The sequence below is a fragment of the Oncorhynchus masou genome, chromosome 23 (genome assembly GCF_036934945.1).
Source record: "Oncorhynchus masou masou isolate Uvic2021 chromosome 23, UVic_Omas_1.1, whole genome shotgun sequence".
NCBI lineage: Eukaryota > Metazoa > Chordata > Actinopteri > Salmoniformes > Salmonidae > Oncorhynchus > Oncorhynchus masou.
Window position 1 is genome coordinate 41,520,705 of NC_088234.1, and position 11,294 is coordinate 41,531,998.

Consider the following 11,294-nt stretch of genomic DNA (forward strand, 5'->3'; position numbering starts at 1 on the left):
CCCAACTACCTCATCCCCATATTGTTATTTATCCTCTTGCTCTTTTGCACCACAGTATCTCTACTTGCACGTCATCATCTGCACAACTATCACTCCAGTGTTAATGCTAAATTGTAATTATTTCGCCTCTATGGCCTATTTATTGCCTTACCTCCCTACTCTTCTACGTTTGCGCACACTGTACATAGATTTTTCTATTGTCTTATTGACTGTATGTTTGTTTATCGGTAACTCTGTTATGTTGTTGTTGTTGTCTCAATGCTTTGCTTTATCTTGGCCAGGTCACAGTAAGTGAGAACTTGTTCTCAAATGACCTACCTGGTTAAATAAAGGTGAAATAAAAAATAAATAAAATAAAAGGAGGACAACAACTATCTCCTGGAGTTCATAAATTGGCGACAGCCTGTAAGCTGCTAGCATTTTTGACATTTTGCAAACTCAACTAAATGCAAAACTCGTTTTTCAACTACTCCACAATTTCTTGTTAACTAACTATAGTTTTGGCAAGTTAGTTAGGACATCTACTTTGTACATTGCACAAGTAATTTTTCCAATAATTGTTTACAGACAGATTATTTCACTTATAATTTATTGTATCACAATTCCAGTGGGTCAGAAGTTTACATACTAAGTTGACTGTGCCTTTAAACAGCTTGGAAAATTCCAGAAAATTATGTCATGCTTTAGAAGCTTCTGGTACACTAATTGACATAATTTGAGTCAACTGGAGGTGTACCTGTGGATGTATTTCAAGGCCTACCTTCAAACTCAGTGCCTCTTTGCTTGACATCATGAGAAAATCAAAAGAAATCAGCCAGGACCTCAGAAAATAAAGTGTAGACCTCCACAAGTCTGGTTCATCCTTGGGAGCAATTTCCAAACGCCTGAAGGTACCACATTCATCTATACAAACAATAGACCGCAAGTATAAACATCATGGGACCACAGCCGTCATACCGCTCAGGAAGGAGACGCGTTCTGTCTCCTAGAGATGAACAAACTTTGGTGCGAAAAGCGCAAATCAATCCCAAGACAACAGCAAAGGACCTTGTGAAGATGCTGGAGGAAACAGGTACACAAGTATCTACATCCACTGTCCTATTACGACATAACTTGAAAGGCCGCTCAGCAAGGAAAAAGCCTGCTCCAAAACCTCCATAAAACATCCAGACTACGTTTTGCAACTGCACATGGAGACAAAGATCGTACTTTTTGGAGAAATGTCCTCTGGTCTGATGAAACAGAAATGGAACTGTTTGGCCATAATGGCCATCGTTTCGTTTGGAGGAAAAGGGAGCAGGCTTGCCAGCAGAAACACACCATCCCAAACGTGAAGCACGTGGGTGGCAGCATCATGTTGTGGGGGTGCTTTGCTGCAGGAGGGACTGGTGCACTTCACAAAATAGATGGCATCATGAGGATAGAAAACTATGTGGATATATTGAAGAAACATTTCAAGACATCAGTCAGGAAGTTAAAGCTTGGTCACAAATGGGTCTTCCAAATGGTCAATGACTCCAAGCATACTTCCAAAGTTGTGGCAAAATGGCTTAAAGACAACAAAGTCAGGGTATTGGAGTGGTCATCACAAAGCTCTGACCTCAATCCGACAGAACATTTATGGGCAGAACTGAAAAATCGTGTGTGAGTAAGAAGGCCTACAAACCTGACTCAGTTACACCAGCTAGGTCAGGAGGAATGGAACAAAATTCATCCAACTGATTGTGGGAAGCTTGTGGAAGGCTACCCAAAACGTTTGACCCAAGTTAAACAATTTAAAGGCAATGCTATCGAATACTAATTGAATGCATGTAAACTTCTGACCCACTGGGAATGTGATGAAAGAAATAAAAGCTGAAATAAATCATTCTCTCTACTATTATTTTGACATTTCATATTCTTAAAATAAAGTGATGATCCTAACTGACCTAAGACAGGGAATTTTTACTTGGATTAAATGTTAGTAATTTTGAAAAACTGAGTTTAGATGTATTTGGCTAAGGTGTATTTAAACTTCCGACTTCAACTGTATCGTGGTGATTTTTGTCTAAAAATACTTTTTTACAACCTATGTGTTTGCATTGCTGATTGTATCAGTGTTTGCTGTTGGAGTCCGGAACATAAGTCCAGTCAATGCATTACTCCAAATTCATCGAGTCAACAAGTTATTTATTCATCTTTTCAATACAACGGCCGAACCATCGCACTGACCAAATGTACAAGCACAGTGGGACGAGTGAGGCCAGCCCGGCCCTACAGACATCTACTCACCTACCTGATGACAATACTACTGCTCGCCGGGGATGTCTAGATGAATCCAGACCTCACAGACGGACGCTCCTCTCGGGGCGTTCTCACGCCGGTCAAGGTAATCATCTACTGTCAACGGTGGCGGAGTTACCCCAGTGTAATATCCAGAGGTGGGACCAAGTCATTGTTTTACAACTCACAAGTAAGTCTCAAGTCTTAGCACTCAAGTCCCAAGTCAAGTCCCAAATCAAGACAGGCACGTCCGAGTCAAGTATCAAGTCCTGAACTTTGAGTTTCGAGTCCTAAACAAGTCATAATGTGCTCTTCACCAAATGTAATACCATTTCATATTTTTAACAAGAGAAATAGTAACCACACACACACACACACACAGTAGGCTAACGTATGTCAATGGTTTTAGGAACAGCAGTAACATCAGGCAGGATTTAGGCTACCAACTGCCTAGCCAGTTGTAGCTCAATCTTGGGTGCAATGATCACGTTCCTGCACTGACTGACTGTGTGGAGGCTCATTGACTTAAGGTTACGTTAGCCTACATGCTACAGCAGCAAAGTTATATATAGCTGTTGGCTATATGAGTCACGACTTACCTTTTTTGTGCAGCTTCAAAAGTCGAACAAAGTTGAAAGTTGTTGCGCGTCCGTCTGTAATTTTCTTCCAGCATGTTTTGCAAGTTGCAATCCATTTTGTGTTGACTACAGTGTAGTCTTTATATCTGAAAATAAGAATTTTGGATATCATCTTTCCGAGAGCTCAGACTGAATTCACCCACCGACATTCCTCTGCTTTGCCATGCGCAACTTTTTCTCAGCTGGCACAATTGGATTGGCTGCTGTCCGATTCGAACTGTAATTTGTTATACCTGTTGAGTGTAGGGGGCATTATTTAGATTTTTGGATGAAAAACGTACCCAAATGTAACTGTCTATTTCTCAGGCCCAGAATCTAGAATATGCATATAATTGTCAGATTTGGATAGAAAACACTCTAACGTTTCCAAAACTGTCAAAATATTGTCTGTGAGTATAACAGAACTGATATTGCATGCGGAAACCTGAGGAAAATTAAACCAGGAAGTGGCTTCTATTTTGAAAGCTCCATGTTCCATTGAATACCTTCCCTCCATTTAAAGGGATATCAACCAGATTCCTTTTCCTATGGATTCCCCATGTTGTGAACAGTCTTTAGACATGGCTTCACGGTTTTTATTTTGAAAAATGAGCGAGAAAGATCACATCGCGTCAGTGTATAGCTGGGTGTCCCCAGAGTTTTGCTTGTGCAACAGTTTGGAGCAGCCATTGTGTCTCTCTCTCCTATTGAAGCTAAAGTCCCGGTTGATATATTATCGATTACATATTGAAAAAACAACCTGAGGATTGATTATAAAAAACATTTGACATGTTTCTGTGAACATTACGGCTACAATTTGGAATTTTCGTCTGCGATGTCGTGACCGCTCGAGCCTGTGGATTTCTGAACATAACGCGCCAAACAAATGGAGGTATTTTGGATATAAAAATAATCTTTAAGAAACAAAAGGAACATTTATTGTGCAACTGGGAATCTCGTGAGTGCAAACATCCAAATATCGTCAAAGGTAAGCGATTTAATTTATTGCTTTTCTTACTTTCGTGACCAATCCACTTGGCGGCTAGCTGTTTGTAATATTTTGTCTACTGAGACAGATGTTCTTACATAAACGCTTGGATAGCTTTCGCTGAAAAGCTTTATTGAAATCTGACACGTCAGGTGGATTAACAACAAGCTAAGCTGGCACCACCGACCACCCGTGTGCCACCCACCAAAATATTTTTTGGGCTGTCCTTTGGGCTGTCTTTGTTGCCGCGAACCCCGGCGTCGTCGCTGTTGCTCCTTCGCTGCCTCCGCCTGTTCCATGGCAGGCTTCTGTCTCCTGCCATGATTTCGTCCCACGTCCAGGATGTCCTCCACTCCTCCTGGGCACGCTGCTTGGTCCGTGGGTGATGGGATCTTTGGTCACGTTCGTTGAAATGAGCGGACCAAGTCGCAGCATGCATAGAGTTCCACATGTTTATTAAAATGAAACTCGCCAACAAAAACAATAAACAGCAAACAAGACGTAACGACTGGAGTGCTTACAGGCACTACACTAAAACAAGATCCCACAAACTAAAGGTGGAAAAAAGGCTGCCTAAGTATGAACCCCAATCAGAGACAACGATAGACAGCTGCCTCTGATTGGGAACCATACCCGGCCAACAAAGAAATAGAAAAACAAGAATAGCCACCCAAATCACACCTGACCTAACCAAATAGAGAAATATGAAGGCTCTCTAAGGTCAGGACGTGACAGAGGTACAGTGTTTGCAGAAAAAAATACAAATGAGCAGGGCGGGGGGCTGTATTAAATGCACCCAACTTGAATTCACCCTCGCAATGGAAATCGAATGTATTGCAGTAACTATAACACTGTCACTACATATATAATTCACTGTTGTTGGCATATACCGCCAACCATTATCAAACAACATCTTCTATGAATATTTTTAAAACAATACTAAAACTTATTGACACCAGTGGAAAATAAATAATTGTAATTGGTGATTTTAACTTTAACCTTTTGTAACTAGGGGGCAGTATTTTCATTTTTGGATAAAAAACGTTCCCGTTTTAAACAGGATATTTTGTCACAACAAGATGCTCGACTATGCATATAATTGACAGCTTTGGATAGAAAACACTCTGACGTTTCCAAAACTGCAAAGATATTGTCTGTGAGTGCAACAAAACTGATGTAACATCAGATAAAACCCAGATAAAAATCCATCCAGGAAGTGCCCCATATTTTGAAAGCCCTGCATGCCAATGACTCCTTATATGGCTGTGAATGGGCTACAAATGAGCTTACGCTTTCTACGTATTCCCCAAGGTGTCTACAGCATTGTGACGTCTTTTTACACATTTCTGTTGAAGAATAGCCGTAAGGGACCACATTGAGCAAGTGGTCACATGATGGCTCCCGCAGAAAATCTTGCGTAAAGTACTGAGGTAGCCATTATTCCAATAGCTTCTAATGAGAAACCAATTGTCCTGGCGGATATATTATCGAATAGATATGTGAAAAACACATTGAGGCTTGATTCTAAACAACGTTTTCCATGTTTCTGTCGATATTATGGAGCTAATTTGGAAAAAAAGTTTGGCATTGTAGTGATTTCTCAGCCAAACGTGAAGAACAAACGGGAGCTATTTCGCCTACAAAAATAATATTTTTGGAAAAAAGGAACATTTGCTATCTAACTGGGAGTCTCCTGAGTGAAAACATCCGATGTTCTTCAAAGGTAAATGATTTAATTTGATTGCTTTTATTATTTTCGTGAAAATGTTGCCTGCTGCTAGCAGAGCCTAGCATAGCATAATGCCATGATAAATTTACACAAATGCTTGTCTAGCGTTGGCTGTAAAGCATATTTTGAAAATCTGAGATGACAGTGTGATTAACAAAAGGCTAAGCTGTGTCTCAATATATTTCATTTGTGATTTTCATGAATAGGAACATTTTCTAGGGATATTTATGTCCGCTGCGTTATGCTAATTAGTTTGAGGCGATGATTACGCTCCCGCATGCGGGATGGGTAGTATCAAGAATTAACTGTGCTGATAAATGAATTACAAAAAAGCTCAAGGAAATCACTAGTCAATATGACTTGATGAAAGTCAAGATGAAAAATGGACAAACTGGAATCACACATTCTTCAAAAACTCAGGTTGATCTTATTTTCAGCAACAAACCAGAAAGGATTACAAAATCATTTAACTTTATTAAAGGAATATCAGATCATAATCAGACTCTGATTACCAGGAAGCTAACCAAAAACAGAGTAACGTACAGACAAGACAAGAAGCACGTCTCCTACAGAATACGTAAGAAGTACCTGGCTAAGTTTGAGGAAGAATTGAAACTAACAAACTGGAGTGACTTGCTGGCCTCTGAAGATTTAGATTAATAGTTTCATCTTTATTGTTACAATTACTGGTGTAAAGGACAAATTCATGAAGAAAACTGAATGACTGCAAAAAAAGTAACTTAGCCTGGTTCTCTGAGCAGTTATGGAGTCTCATGAAGCATAGATTCTTTGTCCTCAAAACTGCTCTGAAAACAGATCTAAGTACTGCCATGAGGATTTTTAAGGATCTGTGCAATAAAGTTCCAAACAAGTTTAGAAAGGCCAAAGCCAACTTTTTTATTGGTCTTATCAACCAAGCTAAAATAGCCTCAACATTTAACAATTTCTTAAATGACTCAGTTGAGAACCTGGGAGTAACAATTGGCCATAGAAATAAAGTGATTATTTCACCTGACTATACCGCTCTTGTTTATTAAAAAGCAGGTACAAATACACCTTATGGAACAGCGGGGACTGTGAAGTAACACAAACATAGGCACAGGCACATGCATACACAAACATGATAATAAACGCGCTATACATACACGTACACATGGTTTTGCGTTGTAAATATGTGGTAGTGGAGTAAGGGCCTGAGGGCACACACTTAATGTGTTGAGAAATCTGTTGCGAATGTATTGTAATGTTTTTAAAATTGTATAACTATCTTAATTTTGCTGGACCCCCGCTAATGGGGATCCATAATCAATACAAATACAAATACAAACCAAATACAGTTTTAAAATTTTATCGGACATATCATATTGATTCATGCAGATGTTTTGCTTTTATGCCTCACGAGATCATTTTCTTATACTTGGTGCAAGAGCTAATGGTTAATATTCCATAGACAGTCAGAATTACATAGATGAAATCATCATGAAACTGTGCCAATTAATATGCAACAGCTGTCTGCTTTACAATATAGGTACAATGGTAACTGAGAATCCTGAATTTCCATCAAATCTGCCAAAGGACAAAAGCTGGAGTCATGTTATTTTCAGCTGAATTAATAAGGAGGAGACTTGGCTCCAATTACATTGATCCCCATTTTCTGCTCGTTTCCCAGCCGTGAAAGGGCAGCTGACTGGGAATATGTCAGTCGGAAGTAATATTTAGGAAAGAGAGAAAAGGTTGTCTTTAATCATACAGGTAGGCTAAGGATGAAGGGAGAGTGCAATGGGTATTATACTCAAACCAGCTCCAGAGGTGCTTGGAGACACAATCTATAATGGTGGATTTTGTGTTCAGCTGTATTCTTGTACTAAGCCATTCTCACTCACAGTGTTATCTGTTATAGATGTCTACATACTACCACAGATGTTCTGGACTTCATAAAAATTACCCCTCTTCAATACTGGTGAAAGAATAATAGCCGAATCCCATTATGGTTTTACAGAGTAACAGTACAGAACAGTGCATGATAAAAAGGAAGCACGGGGACAGATGTGGCGTTGTTTCTTTGGAGAGGGTCTCTGTCGGCTCTGCAGCTTGGTTCTCAGGGCCCCGGTCCCTAATGTGCGAGCCACACAGCAGTACTCTTTGATCCAGGGTTGCCAGACAACGGTAGTGTGCCTCCAGCAGTGAGATGTGCCTGTGAGCCAGCCTGGAGGATCGAGGTAAATAACCCCAAATATGTGCATATACATGACGAGCACCGCTCAAGCAGCAGGGGGACAATGCCACACATCAGCATCTGTCTCTACTCATCTTCCCTTATTCCTATACACTTCCGCGACCTTCCAATCAATTCTCAGTTCACTCAAGATGTATTGGGAACGTGCTTGTGTGAAATGAATGATTATTCTTTCCCTCGTATACAGTAGGTGACACTTACTGGTGTGCACTGTGCATACTCCAGTCCACATTTGATTTACATCTCTCTCTCTCTCTCTCTCTCTCTCTCTCTCTCTCTCTCTCTCTCTCTCTCTCTCTCTCTCCATCTTTTCAATGGGTTGAGTGTTCCGCTCACTTTCAGTCTCCATATCAATTTCCTCAAGATATATGGATTTGCAACATACTCATGTAAAAGGCTCCATCTTTCCCCCCTTTTCTTTTCCCTTATGCAGTACACTTACTGGTGTGCACTGGGCATACTCCAGTCTACATTTACATCCCTGCAACTGGGAGTATTGGTGTCTTTCAGGTAGTTCAGAGTGTTGACTGAGGAATGTGATTGTTTTTCATGAGTGTGTTCTGTATGTTTTTGTTCTGTCTCTTTGTACAGTATGTTCATTTCATATTTTATGGTGCATTTCATACTCTCTAAAAATTAGGGCTTCAACAAGGGTTCTTCTAAGATCCTCGAAGTTCTTTGAAGAACCTTAGGGTTCTTGGCACTGAAAATGTCCCAAAAAGGTTCTTCCACGAACCTCATAGGAGGTGGGGTTCATCGAGGAACCTCCTTAGTTTGTGGGGGTTCTTGCAGGAGCCTAACTGCCCAACTGAAACATTTGGATTTGAATTTGAAAGGACAGCAGGTGAAGGCACTTAACTGAAAAATGTAAAGATCTCAATTTAAGGTAAGGTTTGTGGTTTGTATGATCTAAATGTATATTGTTTTATGATGGTACAGTCTATCTTCTACATTATGGACAGGGTATGTGTATAAAAACTATAATCAAAACAGTTTTTTTCATTCACATTCACCTCAAAAACCAAGGTATGAATACTGTTGTGTGTTTATAATGACATTTTGGGGGATTCACAGACTTCCTGCTCCCTACACCTCTGATGAATATAACAGGAAACCTGTTTGGTCACCATGCACTCAAAAATAATTATGGCTATGGATACGGAGAATATTAACACATTAACATCAACACACCAGAGGAAATCCCCACTGGACCTGGGGCTCTGCTGGGAGTTTACCTCATATTTAGATTTTTTTATTCAGCTTTGCCACTAAAATCACAATAAACAGTGAGATCTTATTGTTATTATTGTTATGCATATTATTATCATTAATAATAATAATAACGGGGGGGGGATTAAAAAATGTACCCTAAAAAAGTCCTTTGAGGATCCATTAAAATAAGAGTTAAGAGTTTATAGGGGTTTCCCCACAGTTCAGTTTCAATTTGAAAATTTGAATACTCCGGAAACGTTGTCTTGTTAAGAATCAGATCAAATCAAATCAATTTATATAGCCCTTCGTACATCAGCTGATATCTCAAAGTGCTGTACAGAAACCCAGCCTAAAACCCCAAACAGCAAGCAATGCAGGTGTAGAAGCACGGTGGCTAGGAAAAACTCCCTAGAAAGGTCAAAACCTAGGAAGAAACCTAGAGAGGAACCAGGCTATGTGGGGTGGCCAGTCCTCTTCTGGCTGTGCCGGGTGGAGATTATAACAGAACATGGCCAAGATGTTCAAATGTTCATAAATGACCAGCATGGTCCAATAATAATAAGGCAGAACAGTTGAAACTGGAGCAGCAGCACGGCCAGGTGGACTGGGGACAGCAAGGAGTCATCATGTCAGGTAGTCCTGAGGCATGGTCCTAGGGCTCAGGTCCTCCGAGAGAGAAAGAAAGAGAGAAAGAGAGAATTAGAGAGAGCACACTTAAATTCACACAGGACACCGAGTAGGACAGGGAAAGTACTCCAGATATAACAAACTGACCCTAGCCCCCCCGACACATAAACTACTGCAGCATAAATACTGGAGGCTGAGACAGGAGGGGTCAGGAGACACTGTGGCCCCATCCGAGGACACCCCCGGACAGGGCCAAACAGGAAGGATGTAACCCCACCCACTTTGCCAAAGCACAGCCCCCACACCACTAGAGGGATATCTCCAGGCAGAGACAGCAAGGGCGGTTCGTTGCTCCAGAGCCTTTCCGTTCACCCTCCCACTCCTGGGCCAGACTACACTCAATCATATGACCCACTGAAGAGATGAGTCTTCAGTAAAGACTTAAAGGTTGAGACCGAGTTTGTGTCTCTTACATGGGTAGGCAGACCATTCCATAAAAATGGAGCTCTATAGGAGAAAGCCCTGCCTCCAGCTGTTTGCTTAGAAATTCTAGGGACAATTAGGAGGCCTGCGTCTTGTGACCATAGCGTACGTGTAGGTATGTACGGCAGGACCAAATCAGAGAGACAGGTAGGAGCAAGCCCATGTAATGCTTTGTAGGTTAGCAGTAAAACCTTGAAATCAGCCTTTGCCTTGACAGGAAGCCAGTGTAGGGAGGCTTGCACTGGAGTAATATGATCACATTTTTGGTTCTAGTCAGAATTCTAGCAGCTGTATTTAGCACTAACCGAAGTTTATTTAGTGCTTTATCCGGGTAGCTGGAAAGTAGAGCATTGTAGTAGTCTAACCTAGAAGTGACAAAAGCATGGATGCATTTTTTGCATCCTTTTTGGACAGAAAGTTTCTGATTTTTGCAATGTTACGTAGATGGAAAAAAGCTGTCCTTGAAATGGTGTTGATATGTTCTTCAAAAGAGAGATCAGGTTCCAGAGTAACGCCGAGGTCTTTCACAGTTTTATTTGAGACGACTGTACAACCATTAAGATTAATTGTCAGATTCAACAGAAGATCTCTTTGTTTCTTGGGACCTAGAACAAGCATCTCTGTTTTGTCCGAGTTTAAAAGTAGAATGTTTGCAGCCATCCACTTCCTTATGTCTGAAACACATGCTTCTAGCGAGGGCAATTTTGGGGCTTCACCATGTTTCATTGAAATGTACAGCTGTGGGTCATCCGCATAGCAGTGAAAGTTAACATTATGTTTTCGAATGACATCCCCAAAGAGGTAAAATATATAGTGAAAACAATAGTGGTCCTAAAACGGAACCTTAAGGAACACCGAAATGTACAGTTGATTTGTCAGAGGACAAACCATTCACAGAGACAAACTGATATCTTTCCGACAGATAAGATCTAAACCAGGCCAGAACTTGTCCGTGTAGACCAATTTAGGTTTCCAATCTCCCCAAAAGAATGTGGTGATCGATGGTATCAAAAGCAGCACTAAGGTCTAGGAGCACGAGGACAGATGCAGAGCCTCAGTCTGATGCCATTAAAAGGTAATTTACCACCTTCACAAGTGCAGTCTCAGTGCTATGATGGGGTCTAAAACCAGACTGAAGCA